The sequence below is a fragment of the Budorcas taxicolor genome, chromosome 10, assembly GCF_023091745.1.
Source record: "Budorcas taxicolor isolate Tak-1 chromosome 10, Takin1.1, whole genome shotgun sequence".
NCBI classification, from domain to species: Eukaryota; Metazoa; Chordata; class Mammalia; order Artiodactyla; family Bovidae; genus Budorcas; species Budorcas taxicolor.
The window spans coordinates 90,924,700-90,946,601 of record NC_068919.1 but is presented as its reverse complement, the minus strand read 5'-3'; the positions used below and the strand labels follow the sequence as shown (position 1 = coordinate 90,946,601).

The 21,902-nt window shown below is 47.2% G+C and overlaps 1 protein-coding gene and 1 non-coding gene across 5 annotated transcripts in view; one reads left to right on the top strand and one right to left on the bottom strand.

The window, feature by feature from the left end:
• The first annotated feature begins 1,742 nt into the window (after positions 1-1,742).
• Positions 1,743-21,902, top strand: part of STON2 (stonin 2) — a 164,619-nt gene continuing 144,459 nt past the window's right edge. For all 4 annotated transcript variants that reach the window (XM_052646464.1, XM_052646463.1, XM_052646462.1 and 1 more), the window contains exon 1: positions 1,743-1,862. The gene's annotated coding sequence lies outside the window, so the exon portion shown is untranslated. The remainder of the gene's footprint in view (positions 1,863-21,902) is intronic.
• Positions 3,992-4,064, bottom strand: TRNAR-ACG (transfer RNA arginine (anticodon ACG)). Its single transcript has one exon. It is a non-coding gene; the product is annotated as a tRNA-Arg (tRNA).

The following is a 21,902-nucleotide window of genomic DNA, read 5'->3' as shown; positions in this document are numbered from 1 at the left end:
AGGTGTGAGAGAATGCTGGGAGGACTGAAACTGTAAAATGGGAGGAGAGATGAAGATGTGGGCAGGTTTAACCCCTGACAGTTGCTTTCCATTCTGACCTGTGCCTCTCCATCGCAGTGCAGGGCCACTGTCTTCCAGATGAAAATCTCTCTCACTCAGAACTGATGTCTCTTGTCCTCAAGGAACCTGTGTGCATACTTATGACAGCTGTTATATGCATTTCTGAATTAATATATGCAAAGTACTTGGAAACCTGACTGGCGAATATTATGCATCATGGAAACGTTAGGGTTGTTGTTTTTATTATTCAGACTCATCTCCGTAGCTAGGTAAAGATTCCTTGTCGAGGAAGACCTTGCTGTCCTTCTTGTCCTTAGTAATCTCTTAACATGATTAGGACCTTGGACAAGTCGCTTACCCTTTGCAAGCTCCACAAAGACTGTGTGTCAAGGACGATCTGAGTCTAGAAACACAATTTGGTGCCCACTATTTATGAGCTACTGCCCTGCGTCCTATGCCTATATATATATATATATATATATATATATATATATATATATATATCAGTTCAGTCGCTCAGTCGTGTCCAACTCTTAGCAACCCCATGGACTGCAGCACGCCAGGTATCCCTGTCCAACTTCCGAAGTTTACTCAAACTCATGTCCATTGCTGCGGTGATGCCATCCAACCATTTCCTCCTCTGTCATCCCTTTCTCCTCCCGCCTTCAACCTTTCCCAGCATCTGGGTCTTTTCCAATGAGTCAGGTGGCCCATAGGATTAATAGCTATAATTCTATAGCTTATATATATATATAGAGAGAGTATGCCTATATATATATATATATAGTCAAACCAACTTAGACAGCATATTAAAAAGCAGAGGCATTACTTTGCCAACAAAGTTCCATCTAGTTGAGGCTATGGTTTTTCCAGTGGTCACGTATGGATGTGAGAGTTGGACTGTGAAGAAAGCTGAGCGCTGAAGAATTGATGCTTTTGAACTGTGGTGTTGGAGAAGACTCTTTAGAGTCCCTTAGACAGCAAGGAGATCCAACCAGTCCATCCTAAAGGAAATCAGTCCTGAATATTCATTGCAAGGACTGATGCTGAAGCTGAAACTCATTGGAAAAGACCCTGATGCTGGGAAAGATTGAAGGTAGGAGGAGAAGGGGACGACAGAGGATGAGATGGTTGGATGGCATCACCGACTCACTGGACATGAGTTTGAGTAAACTCTGGGAGTTGGCGATGGACAGGGAAGCCCGGCGTGCTGCAGTCCAAGGGGTCACAAAGAGTCAGACACGACTGAGCGACTGAACTGAACTGAGAGTAAAAGCGTTAAATGAATGAGGAGTCAAAACCTCATATGAGTGAGACGGGGAACAGCAGTCCGCACCGTGCAGCCTCGACACGGGCTGTGGGACAGCCTCCTGGGCGGTCCCCAGACCCTGCACCCCCGGGCCGCACGCCTGAGCTGCACTGGCCGCGAGGCAGGGCCCGGGTTGCAGCGTCTGGCTGTGAGCTCCGAGCTCCGAGCGCAGAGAGGACGCCGCGGGGCTGCGGCGCAGGGGGTCGGGGTGGGGGCGGGTCCGCGCCGCGTCGGACCCGCCCACCGCCCGGCAGACCAATCAGCGCGCGGCTCTGGCTCGCCCCTCGGCCAATCCGTAGCGGCGGGAGCGGCGCCCAGCGCCGCTGGGCGCAGAGCGAGCTCGGACTAGGGAGCCTGCGGCCGGGCCGCCCCGGAGCGAGCGCGGCAGGGAGGAGCGCGCGGCGGGGCGAGGGCACCCCGGGGCCGGCGCCACTCCCGCTGAGCCGCGGCCACCTTCCGGCGGACCCTCAGGACTCTGCGCGCCGCGCCGCAGGTAGCTGCTCCCCGAGCTGGGAGGCCGATCGCGCTCCGGGCTCCCGCGGGTGGAGCGGGCGGGGGGTGGGCCGGCCGCGAGGTCGTAGCGCTGCGGGAGCTGCCCGAGCCCCCGTGGAGCCCCCCGAAGCTGCCTCGGCTGGAATGCCCCGGGGAGACGCGCTTCCCCCAGCCGCGGGCGTCCAGCGGTGAGAGCGAGAGAGGGGAGTGCGCTAAGGTGGGCAGGGGTGCAGAGTCGGGGGACAAGACGTGACCCCTGGACACCCTGCCCCGCACGCAGGCGCTGTCTGCCCGTGCGTGTCCGCCCCGAGATCTGGGTCCCCGGGACGTCTTCTTGGGGCCCGAGTGAGGGAGGCGACAACAGGTGTTCTTGCGGCCGGTGCTTTTCTCCACCGTCCACCCCTCACCCCAACCCTCCCCAAAACTGCTTTGGCGTTCTGCGCCGCACTTTCGGGGTATCCGGATAGAGGAACCCCAGCCTGGCCTCTCAGGCACGATGCCCGCTGGACAGCGCCCAGAGGCGGCCTGGACCCGGCCTTTGGATGGAGTTTCCTCCTCGCGTTGCCAAGCGATTTGCCTGACACCCGCCCCTCTCGCTGAGATGAAGAGAGTTGATGTGGTTGGTGTGTGTGTGCCTCTGTGTGTGTGTGTTGCAGCCTGTACTACAAGGAGCTGCCCCAGGGCTGTGAGTGAATCATTAACTGGTTTCTGTACAGCTAGTGGCCTCCGTCTCTTTCTCCGAGGCAGGTCCTTCGTGGTCTCCTGCGCTTCACTCTTCTAGACTGTAAAGTCAAAACACTGCCTTTACCTGCCCGATGGCGTGGCTTTGCGGAGTAAACCAGCCAAGCTGGAAAACACTGAGGCCAGCGCTTAAGTATTCCATAAACGCTGGCTTAGTGTTCATTATACGGAGCGGATGGCCTTTTTAAAGAGTAAATCAGACTTGTCCAAACTGGCCCAGTGACTCTTTGGAGTTCTGAACAGCTTTTTACACTTGAAGGGGAAAAATAATCTTACTGATGGTATCATTTAAAGGTACTATATCCTTTGAGGGATTAAAAAAAAGAAAAACAAGTCTGCTTCATTGGAATGGTGAGAGATAAATAGATTCCAACTAGTAACTGAGAAAACTTTGTAACCCTTGAAAAAAATGTGTATGAATGTTATGTGAAAAGAATATCATGGTACTGTGTTGCCTCATTACTATGGCTGATTTAAGGGGGAAACTTTGAACATTTTTATACTTCCTACTCCTCCCTTAAAACAAGTGAATTTTAAAAGAGAGAGAAGAGAATAGCAAACAAAAGCCCAACCACACAACAAAATGCCAACAGCTCACAGAAACCTAAAATTACAGTTCCCACTTGAGGTTGGTTTTTTTTTTTTTTTTTTTTCAGTTTCTGACCTCGGTGGTCTGCTTCAGTTCTTTGCCACTGTGTCACTTTCCTTGTTTACTTTGAAGAGTCAAATGTTTCACTCCTTGAATTTGTCTTTTTAAAAGCTAAAATATCAATGTATATCAGACTCGCTTGGGTTTCTGAGCCCTCTGCTACTTGTTTCCTACCCCCGACAAACCCCAGAGGACCTTCCCAGAGATTCTCTAGGGCAGGGGTCCCCAGCCTCTAGAATCTAAAGCCTGATGATCTGAGGAGCTGATGAAATAATAGAAACAAAGTGTGTAGTAAATGCGCTTGAATCATCCCGAAACCCCACCCCTAACTTTGGTCTGTGGAATAATTGTCTTCCATGAAACCTGTCACTGGTGCCAAAAAGGTTGGGGAGGGCAGCTCTAGAGTAATGTTAGTGGGAACCTGCCTGTCTTTCTCAGAACATTACCCCCACAACCTGAGAGCTGGGGAGAGGACGCAGGTAAAGTGCCCCAGTGCTCTTAGGGTCTCCGGCACATTTACCAGGAGCTTTAGAATAAATACATCCACCCAGAGAACGTGACTCTCATCTGAGAGGGTAAGGAGCCAACTTCCAGATGTAAATCTTACAAAGTGAGTGAAATCGCTCAGTCATGTCTGACTCCTTGCGACCCCATGGACTGTAGCCCACCAGGCTCCTCCGTCCATGGGATTTTCCAGGCAAGAATACTGGAGTGGGTTGCCATTTCCTTCTCCAGGGGCTCTTCCTGACCCAGGAATCGAACCTGGGTCTCCTGCATCGTAGGCAGACGCTTTACCGTCTGAGCCACCAGGGAAGTCAGATGTTTCCAATGTCAGATTAATTCACCAGCCCTTTCAGTTGTTGGTGAGAAGACCGTCCCTATACACCTGAGTGGGGGGATTTGAAAGCTGTGCTGGAGGAGACACAGAGAGGCACGTGGGGCAGGGGGCAGTTTGCCGAGTTCAGAGCCACACCTGCCCCTGACAGCTGGGAAACTTGGAGAAGTTGCTTGAAGTTTTCTGAGCCAAAGTCTCTCTCACATTACAAAATGAGGGCTCAAAAAAAAACTTTTTTTTTTTTTTTTTTAAGAGGAATCGTTATAAGGATGGTGCTAATGAATAGAAACCCCTAGTGCCATTCTACGGATGTGGTTATAGATCAGTAGCAGACAGAGGAGGTTCACAAGGTAAGAATGATGAACTGTACCTGGGAAAGAATTTTTAAAAAGAGAGAGGCTTTGTTGAGGGGATACACCTGAGCTGAGTGTAGGCTAACAGGCAATTCTCTTGTGCAGACAGAATTGAGCTGGGATTGGGAGTAAGAGTAGGGCAGAGGGGAGGATTCCAGAAAGAGAGAGTACAGGATATCAGAAGTGCTATAATAGTCATCTTAGGAAAAATAAGCAAATACCTTCTCCCACCCGCCCCGTCCCAATCTCAGTGGCTTGCTACCACCACCCATGTTATTTCTCACCCATGTTGCATGTCCAAGGTAGGTCATTCATGGTTCTGCTCCTCATGTGTCTCCATTTTGGGGCCCATTAAGGCTTAAGAACCGTGGAGAAGAGAAAGGCTACCCTCTCCAGTATTCTGGCCTGGAGAATTCCATGGACTGTACAGTCCATGGGGTGGCAAAGCGTTGGACAAGACTGGGTGACTTTCACTTTCAAGGCTGAAGAAACAGCCTCTCTCTGGTACATACTAATCTTGTTTATGGGAGAAGGAAACAAGAACGTGAGCGAGCAAAACGACTATGGCCCTGAGAGGTCTGCTGAGAAGGAGTGGGTTCACTTTAGCTCTCACGCTGTTGGCCAAGGTAAGCCACATGGCCAAAGCTCATGTGGGTGGTGTGGGCACATGGAACCTCTTGCAAAGGAGGCAAAGATGATTAGGAGGGAAAGTGTAGGAGACGAGGCCAGGGAGGCGTCCCAGAGGCAGATGATACAGGGCTATGTGCCAGGAGCCTGGGACTTTACCCTATAGGCAGGGAGCTGTCACTGAAGGTTTTTTTTTTCAGTTGACCTATATAGTAGTAGTAGTGTTAGGCGCTCAGTCCTGTCCAGCTGTTTGTGACCCCATGGACTGTAGCCCGCCAGGCTCCTCTGTCTATGGAATTCTCCAGACAAGAATACTGGAGTGGGTTGCCATTCCCTTCTCCAGGGCATCTTCCTGACCCCAGGGATCAAACCCTGATCTCCGGCATTACAAGCAGATTCTTTACCATCTGAGCCACCAGGGAAGCCCAGTTGACATATAGTTGATTTAGAAGGTTGTGTTACTCGAAAGGGTTTTAAGGTGGTTTGAGATGATCACATATTCAGGGTGAGTGCATCTCTAGTAGCAATGTGGGGAAATTGAAGCAGTTGAGATCTCTGATCTCTCCCTTTCACTGTCTGTCACATGACTTGAGAGTCCACTCCTAAAAGTGGCTCATTTGGGTGGCCTGTCTTCACCGGTGGTTTAGTTGCTAAGTCGTGTCCGACTCTTGAGACCCCAGGACTGTAGCCTGGCAGGCTCCTCTGTCCATGGAATTCTCCAGGCAAGAATACTGAAGAGGGTTGCTGTTTCCTTCTCCAGGGGATCTTCCTGACCCAGGAATCAAACCCAGGTCTCCTGCATTGTGGGCAGATTCTTTACCGACTGAGCTACAAGGGAAGCCCACAGGTCTTCACAGGTCTTCTAAAATGGGCGTCTCTCTCACATTAAAGTCCTTATTTCATAATTATCATCCAAAGCAATTGTTCTCAAAGTTTAGGGTGCATTGGAATCACCTAGAAGGCTTGAAACAGAGAAGGCAATGGCACCCCACTCCAGTACTCTTGCCTGGAAAATCCATGGACAGAGGAGCCTAGTAGGCTGCAGTCTATGGGGTTGCTAAGAGTCAGGCACTTCAAACTGAGCAACACTTTCACTTTTCACTTTCATGCATTGGAGAAGGAAATGGCAACCCACTCCAGTGTTCTTGCCTGGAGAATCCCAGGGGTGGGGAAGTCTGGTGGGCTGCCATCTATGGGGTTGCACAGAGTCAGACACAACTGAAGCGACTTGGCAGCAGTAGCAGAAGAAGGCTTGAAAAAATAGATTTCTGGGCCCCCATGCCAGAGTCTCTGAACCAGCAGAGTGGGGTGAACCTGGGAACGAGCATTTCAGAGAGGTGCTCAGGTGATAATGATGCTGGCCCAGACACCACACTCTGAAAGTCACTGAATTACAGGGAAGAATTACGACAGAGTTGAGGGGAAAGACCTGAATGGAAGGGCCTAGTGGAAGGAGGAGAAAATCTGGAAGGTCCCAAGATAATCCATGTGGCAGTTTTGCTGGAGGCCAGCTTTGGCCTATAAGAGGGACTGAGTCTCTGGGTTACACTGAACTGCAGGCGCAGTGCTCACGGTCAGGAGATGAGAACAGCTCCGATTCCGAGCAGCGAGAAATGTGCCGCCCTGCCTTTGTCATTCTGCCCCGACGCCCTGTCCAGTCCATGAGTCTGTCAACACAGTTCCAATCCTGACCCGTCACACTTCTTGTCATCCCGGTTTTGATTTCTTCCAGAGCTGGGTTTGCTCACTGGGTGGACATTTGGCTAAATTTTAAAATAGTCGAAAAAATTACTCGTTTCCCTTGCGGGTCTTCATGAATAAACATCTGTACCATATGATCATGCAAATTGTGATCACCGCCCCCCAGATAAATAACCCCCTGAGAACCCAAGGTCATTCCTAGTTTGGCTCATGCTTCTGGTTGGAGGAAGTTGTGACAGTTCCCTTAGCTGTGACTCACTGCTCCTGTAATGAGAAAGCATTCCAAGATCAGACGTTAAGGAGAAAGTATGTTGGCACATACAACATGACACAAGAAATAAACCATAATGAGGGTTTGTTTTCTTTTCACTGTGTTTTTATAAATCCCAGATGCGGCAAAAGTCTAATCAGTGATAGTCCTGCCCAACGGACAATCATGTGAATGAATGAAATACACTCAAGGTCAGCCTTTGAGTGCTGGCTTGCAATTTACAGTATTTGTTTCAAGGTGTCATGAGTATAAAATGGTTTGTTGTGGGGTTGAATATACTAGAAACTCTGTGCATATTCAGTTCCGTTAAGTTCAGTCGCTCAGTCGTGTCTGACTCTTTGTGACCCTATGGACAGCAGCACGCCAGCCTTCCCTGTCCTTCACTGTCTCCCGGAGTTTACCCAAACTCATGTCCATTGAGTCAGTGATGCCTTCCAACATCTCATCCTCTGTCGTCCCCTTCTCCTGCTGCCTGCAATCTTGCCCAGCATCTGGGTCTTTTCCAGTGAGTCAGCTCTTCACATCAGGTGGCCAAAGTATTGGAGCTTCAGCTTCAGCATCAGTCCTTCCAGTGAATATTTGGGACTAATCTCCTTTGGGATGGACTGGTTGGATCTCCTTCCAGTCCAGAAGACTCTCAAGAGTCTTCTCCAGCACCACAGTTCAAAAGCATGGTGTGCCTATGCTACCAAATGAAGTGACAGTTGAAAAAGATCATGTTCCTAACAGAAATGTGATAGACAAATGACACTTTACAAGTGTGCCCTTCACTGTTTACAATAGCCAGGACATGGGAGCAACCTAGATGTCCATCAGCAGATGAATGGCTAAGAAAGCTGTGGTTCATATACAAAATGGAATATTACTCAGCTATTAAAAATAACACATTTGAGTCAGTTCTAAGGAGGTGGATGAAACTGGAGCCTATTATACAGAGTGAAGTAAGTCAGAAAGAAAAGCACCAATCCAGTATATTAACGCATATATATGGAATTTAGAAAGATGGTAACGACAACCCTATATGCAAGACAGCAAAAGAGACACAGATGTAACGAACAGACTTTTGGACTCTGGGAGAAGACAGGGGTGGGATGATTTGAGAGAATAGCATTGAAACATGTATATTACCATATGTGAAATAGATGACCAGTGCAAGTCTGATGCCTGAAGCAGGGCACTCAAAGCTGGTGCACTGGGACAACCCAGAGGGATGGGATGGGGAGGGAGGTGGGAGGGGGTTCAGGATGGGGAGAACACATGTACCCCAGTGGCTGATTCATGTCGATATATGGCAAAACCACCACAATATTGTACATTAATTAGCCTCCAATTAAAATAGATGAATTAAAAATAAATAAAAGTGTGCTCTTGGAGGCAGGAGAATACCCTAGGTTTCTGGGTACCTCCAGAAGGATGTGAAAGCCCGAAGCCTGTGTCTAGAGGCCTGCGGCCAGCTCTGTTGGCCAGATCTGTCTGTTACCCTGTCCAGGTAGTTTTGGAAGGCCGGCTGTTTCTCCTCCTCCTGCAGAATTGGCCTTAGTGTTACCTTCCCTTGATCAGCTCTACAGCGAACTCCGCAGTTCCCTCAATCTCAGGTCTCCAGGAAACTTGGTCTACAGTTTCAAAAGATGTAGCAAACCAAACCCTAGACATGAGTGAGAGCCAGTGAGGAAGGGGACACTTAAACTAGCCAGGAGGGATGTAAAACACTGAACACGTTCACTAGAAAGTGTTTTTGTTTATTGTTGGATAGCATTTATGCAGATAGTTGACATTTAAAAATCACAGATATTAAATAACTACATAGATAGTATACTCTCTGTATGTTTATGTTGAATAAATGTTATGGGTCATGTCATGTGCGTGCATACTCAGCCGTGTCTGACTCTTTGCGACCTTGTGGACTGTAGCCCGCCAGGCTCCTCTGTCCATGATATTTCCCGCACAGGAACACTGGAGTGGGTTGCCATTTCCTTCTCCAGAGGATCTTCCTGACCCAGGGATCAAACCTGAGTTTCTTGCATCCCCTGCAATGGCAGGCAAATTCTTTGCCAACTGCTCCACCTGGGAATATACTGTGTATACTTTTTCCATGTCTAGCAATTTCTGGTGGTAAGTTTCTGGTGCTGTTGTTGTCTTTCTGAAATGTGACAACTTAGATAGAAACAGCCAAAATTCTATAGATGGATAATAGAAGGGCAGGATCGAAAACTCAGAGTTCCTTGAATTTTTTTGTTCCTTGTATACACATCTGTCACTGCAGTTGGTCCCACACTAACCCAGATTTATGTGCTCAGAGGTGGCCTCACTATCAGCAAGAGGTGGTCAGTGTCCTTTATAGTATTTAGTCACAGTGAGGAGTGTAAAGCTACTTGGCAGATTACTAATCTGCCCAGTAATATCTTTGGAAGGTGGCTTCACATGAATGGCATTGAGCATTTCCTGAGTTAAGGCTCTGAGGAAGACATGAGGAATTCAGAAAAGGGTAACACTTAGTGCTCTGATCTGAGAAAGGGAATAATATTTATGCGGAATTAATAATAGATACATAATGGCAAGGCCAAGAGAAGCCGCATACTCAGAGGGGGCACGCATGCTGTGAATCCAGAAGCAGGGTCTTTTCTGAGGTTGTCCTGGGCTGGGAAGGCTCATGGAGGAGCAGTTGCAGCAGATTGGAGGGAGAAGTAGCATTTGGGTGGGAGCATCGGGGTTTAGGGGGCTTCCCTCGTAGCTCAGTCGGTAAAGAATCTGCCTGCAGTGCAGGAGACCCAGGTTCGATCCGTAGATCAGGAAGATCCACTGGAGAAGGAAATGGCAACCCACTCCAGTATTCTTGCCTGGAAAATCCCATGGAGAGGGGAGCCTGGTGGGCTACAGTCATGTTGACTTAGCGACTAAACCACTATCATCGGGCTTTAGGGAATGGACCCAAGTGAACTGTGGCTCTGATAGTCAGCACGGGCTTGTTGAGGACTGTGACTCAACTTCTGTATCTAAGTGAAGGGATCAAGGGAGAGGGGAGAAGGGAAACCTGAGCTTCTTCAAGTCTTCCTTTCTCGATCCCCATCTGACCTCTAATCCGGATATCCTGACAGCTTTCATTGTTTGCATCACCTCCTGAAAAACGAAGCCATTCAGTGATTCATTAGAAGATGAGTTACGCCGGACTCTCATCTGACCTTAACATTTCGCTTTATTAATAGGAATGCACTTTGGAGCGAAGGATGACAAACCACTTTATAAATACCGTCTAATCCCATCAGAAACTCTGTCAAGCTGGCAGAAGGTCGGTCTCTCTCCACTTGCAAAGAATGACTTGGGAAGGTCAAATGGCTTGTTGAAAGTCGTGCAGGAGTCCCCTGGCATATCACACCCCCTGATGCCATCTACCTGGCATGTGGTGCTGCCCAGCTTCAGTTGCTTCGCAGATTTCCCGTCAGGATGGTGGCTCTCAGAACTTGGGCCCTTGACATCTAGTTAAGATTTTCTCCATCTATTATTGTACCCCACGGAGGCCTTCCAACTGTCTCCGCAAAAGGTCCTCATTAATTTTAATTTGGGGGATGAGGTAATTACACCCTTCTCTCTCAGGCTGGACCCTGGCTCTCATTGAAAGGAGGTACCATTTCAGTGCTGTGGGTTTGTGCAAACACACCATCTGAATGAAATGGCAGTCTCAGCATTTTTCACGCCAGATGCCAAGCAGTATAGCAGGACTGTCAGTGGCTTTCAATCTGCCTGAACTTTGAAGTGATACACCAGACCCTTACCAGCAAGATAGAATCACTCCATTGGCTGCCTTTTGAAGTTAGCTAATTGCTTTTTTTTTTTTTAATATGAGCTGCTTTAAATGAGAACAGATTTTATATCTGCTTTAGGAATCGAATATGTTTGTGTGTCTTTCTTGACTTCAGTTGTTAAAAGAGTAATTGTAATGCCACAGTTAAGTGGATATGGCTGGAGTGATGCATAGCTTATTCCATGACATTATTTAAATGCCGTCTATTCCATGAACCCAGAGTTGTCACAAATAGCTTGACTTGTGTCTTCGCCCAGTACAAAGTATTAATTTTTTAACAATACTCTTTGTTCTTAGGTCTCCCTCTACTTTGGACTCTGGCAGTTGAAAGATGGGAAAAAGGCTTTTTTGAAATCGAAATGATCAAAATCACGGTCAATAGCTATCTTTCACTGAATTTTGCTAATTCCAGATCCTCTGTCATCGTTCACTCGCTCAGTCGTGTCCGACCGTTCGTGACCCCGTGGACTGCAGCACGCCAGGCTTCTCTGTGCATCACCATCTCCCAGAGTTTTCAGTTGCTGCTGTAGCTGGAAACAAAAGGAAAAGTGCTAGAAAGAGCGGTGGGGGGGTGAGGGTGGGGGTCTGTGCTGTCCACCACACCCGCAGAGATCCCGGTGGGAGGAAACGGGCCCTTGTTTTTGCTCTCTGGGTTTGCACTATCAGCAGGGCTGCTGAAGCACACTTCCTTCTTTCTTTTCCCTATCTCTTCCTCCTTAAAATTTTCATTATAAAGTATTAGCTAGAAAGGAGGTGAGTTGGGAGGGGGGCCTCTTTGCTCCAGTTCAGCGGCTGTCACTCATATGAGCCTAATTGGCCCAGGCGGGCGGGCGTGTCTGCACCTCCAGCTGCGCCATCACACACAGCCCTGTGCTCGTGGGATCAGGGGCTCTGCACCCCGTCCTCCGGTGGCCTCTGTCCTGTTAAGGGGACTGAAAATGCATCCCTGCCTGGGCGCTTGGCAGAACTGGGTCCTGGCCGCAAGAAAGCCAGATAAGGCTGTAGGTTCATTAAGATTCCAGAGCTGGACTATCCATGTTTGAGTGGTGGGCATTTTTTAACTTCCCTGTGCCTCAGTTTCCTATAATAAAAGTACCTACTTTATACAGCTCTTTTGAGGAGTATATGAGTTACTTAGTTAAATGAGTTGTAAAGCACTTTGAGGTCAATCTCTGGGAGACAGGAGGTGTCACATACATGTTTATCCAATAGCGCACAGAAGCAGAGTAGTGTGTGATCATTATTGTAGGTAGACAGTGCTACCATGGATAAAGCTTCAGCTCAGTTCAGTTCAGTCGCTCAGTCGGGTCTGACTCTTTGCGACCCCATGAATCGCAGCACACCAGGCCTCCCTGTCCATCACCAACTCCCGGAGTTCACACAGACTCACGTCCATCAAGTCAGTGATGCCATCCAGCCATCTCATCCTCTGTCATCTCCTTCTCCTCCTGCCCCCAATCCCTCCCAGCATCAGGGTCTTTTCCAGTGAGTCAACTCTTCTCATGAGGTGGCCAAAGTACTGGAGTTTCAGCTTTAGCATCATTCCCTCCAAAGAAATCCCAGGGCTGATCTCCTTCAGAATGGACTGGTTGGATCTGCTTTAGTGAAGGTGCTCATGACCAGTTTGCATGCAAATGATAAAACTATTAACTGTACTAGTGGAGTTTGCCATTTCAAAGAATCCTTTGAGAGGTACTTCCCTGGTGGTCCCAGGTCAAGACTCTGCACTCCCAAGACAGGGAGTCAGATTCAGTCCCTGGTCAGGGAACTGGGGGCTTCCCTGGTGGCTCAGATGGTAAAGAATCTGCCTGTAATGTAGGAGACCTGGGTTCGATCCCAGAGTGGGGAAGATCCCCTGGAGGAAGGCATGGCAACCCTCTCTAGTATCCTTGCCTGGAGAATCCCATGGACAGAGGGATCTCATGGGCTACAGTCCATGAGGTCGCAGAGTTGGACACGCACACATACATACAGGAAACTAGATCCTGCATTCCACACACCGCAACTGAGACCTGCCACAGCCAAAGGAGTCATTGATAAATATGTTTATAAAATGCCTTTTTTGTTCAATGAATGAAACAGTGTAACAGGAAGAGGGAAGTCCAGGATGACTTGATTTCCCCCCGCAACCAGGCAACTGGAAAAGAGCTGCTGTCGTCTGGGCGGGAAAAGCTTCTGGTGGAGCAGTTTTGGGGAACAGAGAGTAGCTGCTCAATTTTGGATGTGATAGTTTGAGAGGCCTGTTGGATGATGAAATGAAGGTGCATCGGCAGTGCTGGAGGAAGTCGGGGCTGGAGGCCTCTGGGTGGTGCTTCCCCAGCTGGGGATGGATCCAAAGCCATCGGGAAAGAAAGGAAGCAGGCCAAGAAGAGGGGTCTGAGGGCTGAGCCAGGAGGTATTCCAGCTCTAGTGGAAAAGTCAGGCTGCTTCCAGTTTTCTAGTTTGCTCCTTGTTTTTTTAAAGGCTGTGGCATGTGAGATCTTAGTTCCCAGACCAGGGATTGAACCCATACCCCTTACATTGAAAGTGTAGAGTCTTAGCCCCTGGACACCAGGCAATTCCCACTCGTTTGCTCTTCCCTTTGCCAGTATACAGTGACGCGTGGGCCTCTCTGATGCGGCTGTTTTCTTTGGCTAGTTGATTGTTTGAGTTCTGTAACGCATGGACTTCAGAGTCACGGTTCTCAGGTCAGATACCGCTGGGCCTCATCCTGGCTTTGGGCTCTGGGGCAAGCAACTTACTCTCTGACATTCCGTGTTTCCTTACCTTAAGATGGAAACTGGGAGTAAAAATGCCCATCTCCGAGACTGGAGGGCTCAGGAAGTGCAGCTGTATTCATGCTGGGAAGCTGTTAATCACTTTATCGCTGTAAAATGCTCCCGTCCTTGCCAACCGGTGAGAAGTGAGGAATGGTGACGGATCACACATTTTTAAAGTCCTTTGAATCTTCCCTGAACTGAAAACCACATTTTAATTTAACCCACACCGCTGCTATTTTCCTTTTTTTTTTTTTTAAATTCAAAATAAAAGACAGAGGTCAAGGAGGTACTGCAATAAATTCTACACACACGTCAGCCACTTAGGTTTCCCCTGTAATTGAAACAGGGCATCCAGAGATCAAATCTGGCCTGTGAATGTGGCAACTGGGATGTGAACCGCAGATGCACAGGCATTCAGAAACCCGAAAAAAAGAGAAAGTGGATACCCCTGGCAGTGTCAGCGTTTCTGTGTAATATATGCTAACCTCGTATGTGCTCTTGACCACTGTGAGCCGTGTAAGAAAGTCCTCACTCTTTTCCAGTACATGAACTGGGCCTCCCAGTTTTAAATTCAAGTTTTATGGCTGGTTGGAAAATGCATCTAAGATTTAAATTCAAGTTTTAAATTCACATTTTACAGTTGGAAAATGAACCTAAGACACTTGGCTTCACTCAACATTGGAATTCTGATTTTTTTTTTTTTTTTTTTGTCTCACTCTCAAAGTAAGCTCAGTAAGAACCAAGAGGTAGGGAGCATAGAATTCTGAAGTCTCGTCTCTCAATTCTCTTATTAGAATGTCTGCTGTGTTTGCATATGTGGTTTATAGGCTCTGAATTTGTGGCTTTTCTGTTTTGCAAGAGTTACTGTCAGTGAGTTGTCTCCCAAAGGGAACACTACTATTAGTGGTGGACCAAATGTATGGAGCCATGTGGCTCGTTTCTAAATCCCTTCAAGAATTTTGGACGGACCTTCTCCAGATGGAGGTGGGTGGTGTGAGGACTGAACGCAAAAACATTAGAAATAACCAAGAAGAATTAATAGGGAAGAATTTGCAGTGATGAAATTTTTCTTTCTGGTCTTTCGCGTTGAGGAAGTAAGGAGAATAGGCACCAACTGTGGGAAATTTCCGTCCACTTGGAAAAAAACAATAGAATAAATAAATAATGCTCAGCCACAGGGTGAGAGCCCAGGCAATCACGGGGTCAAAGGGTTTGTCCCATTTGTCTGTGGCGACACCTCCCCCTGCTCCCACAAAGGAACTCTTCACCCTTAAACAATAGAAGTGTCCCTGGGAAGCTTGGAAGGGTGCTTGCAGAGGGAGTTTTTAGAAATCATTTCAGAAGTACCCCAGTGCTTATACTGGTTTTCTGTATTTTCCCAGTTTCCTTTAGTGAAAGGGCATTCCTTGTATAATAAAGAAATCAAAAGGTAGAAAACTAGATTAAAAATTAGAGGAATAAATTTAAAAGAAGGAAATACACTGGGACAGCGGAGTTGGGTGAGTCGTCATTATTTCAAGAGGCTGAGTTGCTCCCATTTCATAACGTGAGGATTATTTTGCCTGCAAATCATCACACTTCCTAACGTATCTGCTCTCTGCATCTATCAGTGCATGTCATCCATCAAAGCCCAAGGCCTGATCTGTGAAAACACGGCCAGCCCTCAGCGGACAGATTCTTATTCAGCTTTCACACTGTGCCAAGCCCACCCAGCTTGCCCGGTTCCTCGCCGCCGTCCCTGGTCATACGAGACACCCAGGCACCCCTCCCTGCCTTTGTCAGCAGCCTGCACTGGGGTGTTTCTTGTTTGAGAGGGGCCTGCCCCCCAGGGACAGCTTTGCAGTCAGCCAGGGGCCCAGCTCCAGGGCCCGCAGCCCGCAAGGCAGCCCGAGGTTTTAGCATTTGGGTGGACCGTCTTGGTGTTATGCCTGTGTGTCTTGTTTTGTTGGGGGAAGTGGGAGGGGAGAGGTTCTTCGAAAAGGGAAGGAGATACCCTCTGCAGTACTGAAAATGGAAATAAGGAATTTTATCAGTCCAGGGTCAGTAGAAGCCACAGTGCCTGGCTTCCTTCTGTTCTGCTCCCCTGGAGTGGTTTTGCATTGTTTTGAAAAGTCTGACAGCAGCCCGAACTAGATAAATTGTTCTTGGGTGGAGCTGTTAGCTGGGAGTTTCACATACAGGGACCTTAGGAGAGATGTCTCTGAAGCTCCTGAATTTAGACAGAATGTTGCCTATATGTGTGTTTATCTGGAGGGGAGGGTCTCTTACTTACATTATATTTCAAAGAGATCCAGAGAGTCAGACTGTTTTTTTTTTTTTAAAGTAAGGTTAATCATGCTTCTCAGTTGGGGGTCATTCTGTCCCAGCAGACAAATCTGGTGACACTGTTAGCTGTCATGATTTCAATGGGCATGCTACGGGTACCTAGAAGGTAGAGGCCAAAGATGCTGATAAGCATCCTACATGGCACAGGGCAGCCCCCATAGCAAAGAATCATCCAGCCCAAAGGTCAATAGTGTTCATCACTGTAAAAAGTTAGCCAGCTAATGTTTGCAGATACGTTCTAAACTGTATGTATGGACGTCACAATACATACATTTATGACAAAAATTACTTACTTTGCAATTAAAAAAAAAACAAAAAACATAAGGTTAAGAATCAGTTCCTAGCAGGAGAACTTCAAGTTTGAGTCCCTCCTGGCCTTCGCCCTAACCAGAGACTCCTTCCTGACAGATGAATTGCATATGTAGTGGAAGTATCAGGGTAAGTGTGTAAAACATAAGTAAATCCCATGCTGCAAACAAGTGAGGAAGGTTTCACTTCCCCCAGGGCTGGAAAACTAGAAATACACAACTCCTGTGGTTCTGTCTAACACCGCCTGTGTTTTTGCCTCTCTCTGTCTCATCCTGGAGCCTCCAGAGCCCCCTCAACTTGGTGTTACCTGAAGCATTCGCTAGTTGACGTGAACACTAAAATCTGTTCTACCTGCTCCCCTTCTTGGTTCTACAGCCCATGGGGTCGCAAAGAATTGGACAGAACTGAGTGAGCGCACACGCAGGCCTCTTGATTCTAAGCAAAGCAGGTGGTTTTTACCCCCAGAGTGGAAGGTTGGCTGCAGCCTGGGATCTCCACGACGTGACTAGAGAAGGCGTTTATAGTGAAGTCCCGCCTGGCTGTTTATCCCGAGCCCAGCACGTAAAGGCTGACCTTCCCACCCTTGGTTCCTGTTACTCCTCATATTGTACATTCTCTCTGGGTGTCCTAGTCCAGAGCCACGACTGACCTGTCAGTCTGTGCAGTGAACACTCGTCTCTCGACATGTCTGTCGAGCGGACCCATAGGCACCTCAGTGTGGTTGTCCCGAATGCCCATCGAACTCACCGGGTCTAAAAGTGGACTCATATTGTCCCTACCACCCCTCAGCCATTCTTCCCCTGGAAGTCCTTATCTTGGTGGACAGCACTAAAAATCTATCTGGTTTCCCAGGGTCCTTTTTATCCACTGACCACTACCCCTTCAGTCTAAGTGAGCCCCAGATAGACTTCATCCCCGTGTCTGGATGATCTTACCTCCTAAGTGACTCATAAAGAACATCCCCCCTCTTTACCCCTCATCTTGCAATGCCCGATCACTATAACTACCAGCTGGTCTTCCCACCCTCCACCCCACCATCCTCATTGCTTCCAGAAGGATCTTTGTCAAATACCCCTGAATCGTATGCTTCACTGATCTCCATTCCCTTTATGCCAGATCCCAGCCTTCTCGGGATGGCCTCCAAGGCCCCGTCTGACCTGACTCTCAGTCTCACCAGCCTCCTCTCTTGCTACCCTCCTCCGGCTCATTGCTTCAGTGAGTTAAACTGAATTATCTATAGTTCAGAAGACACAACATGCTTTTATTCATCCCCTAGATTTTGTATGAACATAATTATACTTTATTGCAGCAGTTTTGAATGGGGGACTACCCTTGAGTCTTCAAGGGTAGAAGTCATGTACAAAACAGACACCATCATTCTGGCTCTGCATCCCCAGCTTGTCACATTTCCAACACTAACCCTGAATCTCAAGCCGTCCCCGAACTGGAAGCTCATTTCTTAGCTGCATCTTCCCTTCACACCATGTCTTCCCTTATCTCCAGATCCCACCTCTGATGCATACTTTAGGAGTTGGAGTCAGTGATGGGAGATATTCAGGGATGGGCTTAGGTAGCGGGGAGGTCTCAGGATGAGTGTGTAAGAGTCAGGGATGTCTGTTGTGCACCCTTCTCGGTAGTAAACGGTGACTTTGCATGTTATCACAATCATTTAAACATGGCTGAGTAAAATAGCACTCTCTAGGTGACCATATTGTATTGTTCTGTTTTCTTCTTCAAGATGTCATACTGCTGGTCCTGTCCCCTACCTCCGCCTAATTTCTGTCCATCTTTCAAGCCCCTGCCCAGGTGTGGTCTTCCCTCAGTTACTCTTCACTGACCCCAGGATGGGGCTAGATGCAGCTCCCCTGTGTGCTCATGGCGCTACTCGGTTCCCCTGGGGTGGCCCTGGCCACACCGTATTGAGACCATCTTTGGTTTGCCTGTCTCCCTCTCCCCGGCAGAGTCTGGCTCTTAGCCCTCTCTCTGTCCCTCAGATTTCACTAGAATATGCCTTGCCATAGAAGATGCTGAATAAATGCTATCGCATGGCATTTATTCAATAATTGAATAAAAAAGAAATGAATGGATGATGTCCTGTGACAGAATTCTAAGAATCTGCAGAAACTCAATAGCCCAGAGTTCAGAAATACCTACAGAACATTGCTTCTGCACTCAGTGTACGTGGGATTGCGTACTGGTGTTGATTCCCGTCTAGGTTTAACCTTCCTGTATTGGCTCCCGCTCGAGTACCACCTCAGATCTTCTTAGCCTCCTCTGTCTCTGGGAGTGGTAGAGCCCAGATCTCTACCATCTTGCCATCCAAGACCATGCTGGGGTTCCTCTCACTGCTTCTGGACTCCAATGAAGTGTGTCCTGCAGGGTCTGGCTTCCCCTTCTGCTGCAGAAAGGACCAGCTGATACACCCCAATTGAGGGGGGCAGTTGGGTCACCATCGAGTGCACTTTGACTAATGGGGAACAAGAGACAGGCAGGCGTTGGCAAATTCATGCCCTCCTCTTGCACCACTTCCTCTGATGGAAGCTTTTGAGGTTCTTCAGTTCCCAACAGGCCCTCTGGGGAAGTCCCGGGTGGCTGAGCAAGAAGCTGTGATTCTTGTGAAGCCACCGCCAGCCCCAAGCCTTCTTACATTTGCTTTCATCGCCTCATTTCTCTTCTTCCCTCACTCTCACGTCCCTGGGATTCCTCCAAAGCCCTGGCATAGAAGCTTAGTCTCAGCCTCTTTTTTTCTAAGGAATCCAGCCTAAGATGCCTTCAAATGTACCACTGTTTCTCTAGAAAAATGGGGGCTAGTAAAGGTAGAAGAGAGGAACACCACAGGCCAGGTGCTCTCTGGTGTATGGGTCTGGCAGGCCTTAGCTGGGAGTCTGAACCTTCAGTCATGAATTCCTTGTTCTTCCTTGTCCTTCCTAGCTGCATTCCAGGGAAACTGGAATGATGGGTCTGTTAGTAGAAAAAGATCCATCATTTGGAACCTGTTACCTTGTTCTGATGCAAGCTGGCCATCGGTCCCATGATTTCCTATTTGAAGCTATCTTTCTAATTAAAAAGACATCAAATGTGTATCTTTAAATGTCAGTGAGGCAGTGGAATATTATGCAGCTATGAAAATTGAGCCTTATGAGTCAGTGATACAGTGGAATATTATACAGCCATGAAAATTGATTCTTATGAGGATTTATGATATATCCTGGGTTTAATGTCCTAGCTCCACTTACTTCTTATGTAGTCTTGAGAAAGATCTAAGCCTTGGTTTTCTTATTTGGAAAATAGACATTAATACTCACACTTTATTGCATGGAATAGTTATAAAGACTAGATGAGATAATTCATGTAAAGCCCTCAGCACAGTGTCTTACAGAAGAAGCAGTCAAAAGATATTTGCTATAGTTATTACTCTAGTTTTAAAGTACAACTTGAGAATGATAGAATGCTCCTCTCTGTATGGAAAACAAGTTTAAGGTGAGATTTTGTAGTTCTTGGGTTTTATTGGATTTTAAAGAAGTATTTTCTGGATAATTCTCAGTCCTAGTTTCAATCTTTCTAAAACAAGTAGAAGGACCTGGTAAAAAGCTTCCATGGAAGAAGTGTTTATCTGTAAACTGTTTTACTGGAGAACATGTGAGGACCACATAGGACTTGAGACTAGTTAAGTCTATTTCCCATTTTCCAAGTATTTTCAAGGTCTTTGTGAATAGACTGATATCAATCCCCAATTAATAAATGTGTGGAAATTAAATCAGAAGTTTTAGTTTTGCAATTTTGGTATGGTCATTCAGAGAATTCCTGCCAGGGAAGATCCCAGGAAAAAGCTTTCCCCTCCCCAGTGATAAGTTTCAGTTTGTGCCAAGTAAGTAGAAAAGTGCTTCCTCCATAGTAAAAGTACTTCCTCCTTGTAATCAAGATTAACACTGTGTATGCAGGAAATTTTTGCCTTCTTTTACAAAAGCTGTATTAAGAGTCATAAAATTTAAACTGTGATCATATATTTTAAAATAAGAATCTTTATTTATTTGTTTTTGGCTGCTTCAGGTCTTAGTTGCAGAACGTGGTTTCATCACTGTGTCTTGCAGGCTCTTCATTGTGGTGCGAGGGGTTAGTTGCCCCATGGCATGTGGGAGCTCAGCAGTGGACACAGGACTGGAAAAGTTTTCACTCCAATCCCAAAGAAAGGCAGTACTAAAGAATGTTTAAACTACTGCACAATTGCACTCATCTCACAGGCTAGCAAAGTAATGCTCAAAATTCTCTAAGTGAGCCTTCAATAGTACATGAACTGTGAACTTCCACATGTATAAGCTGGATTTAGAAAAGGCAGAGGAACCAGAGATCAAATAGCCAACATCCGTTGGACCATAGAAAAAGCAAGAGAGTTCCAGAAAAACATCTATTTCTGCTTTATTGACTATCCTAAAGCTTTTGACTGTGTGAATCACAACAAACTGTGGAAAATTCTTCAAGAGATGGGAACACCAGACTACCTGACCTGCCTCCTGAAAAATCTGTATGCAGGTCAAGACACAGCAGTTAGAACCAGGCATGGAATAACAGTTTGGTTCCAAATTAGGAAAGGAATACACCATTCCAATAGGCTGTACACTGTCACCCTGCTTATTTAACTTATATGCAGAGTACATCATGCAAAATGCCAGGCTGGATGAAGCACAAGCTGGAATCAAAATTGCCAGGAGAAATATCAATAACCTCAGATATGCAGATGATATTACCCTTAAGGCAGAAAGCAAAGAAGAACTAAAGAGCCTCTTGATGAAGGTGAAAGAGGAGATTGAAAAAGCTGGCTTAAAACTCAAAATTCAAAAAACAAAGATCATGGCATCTGATCCTATCACTTCATGGCAAATAGATGGGGAAACAATAGAAACAGTGAGAGACTTTATTTTCCTGGATTCCAAAATCACTACAGATGGGGGCTGCAGCTATGAAATTAAAAGATACTTGCTCCTTGGAAGGGAATGGGCTTCCCTGGTAGCTCAGCTGGTAAAGAATCCATCTGCATTGTGGGAGACCTGGGTTCAGTCCCTGGGTTGGGAAGATCCCCTGGAGAAGGGAAAAGCTACCCACTCCAGTATTCTGGCCTGGAGAAATCCATGAACTGTATAGCCCATGGGGTCACAAAGAGTCGGATATGGCTGAGCAACTTTCACTCACTTGCTCCTGGGAAGAAAATCTACAACAAACCTAGACAGCATATTAAAAAGCAGAGACAATACTTTGCCAACAAAGGTCCGTCTAGGCAAAGCTATGGTTTTTCCAGTAGTCATGTATGGGTGTGAGAGTTGGACCATAAAGAAAGCGGAGTGCCGAAGAATTGATGCTTTTGAACTGTTGTGTTGCAGAAGACTCCTGAGAGTCCCTTGGATTGCAAGGAAATCCAACTGGTCAATCCTAAAGGAAATCAACCCTAAATATTCACTGGGAGAACCAATGCTGAAGCTGAAGCTCCAATACTTTGGCCACCGGATGGGAAGAGCTGACTCATTGGAAAAGATGCTGATGCTGGGAAAGATTGAAGACAGGCAGAGAAGGGGATAGCAGAGGATGAGATGGTTGGATGGCATCACTGACTCAATGGACATGAGTTTGAGCAAGCTCTGGGAGATGGTAAAGAACAGGGAAGCCTGGCTTGCTACAGT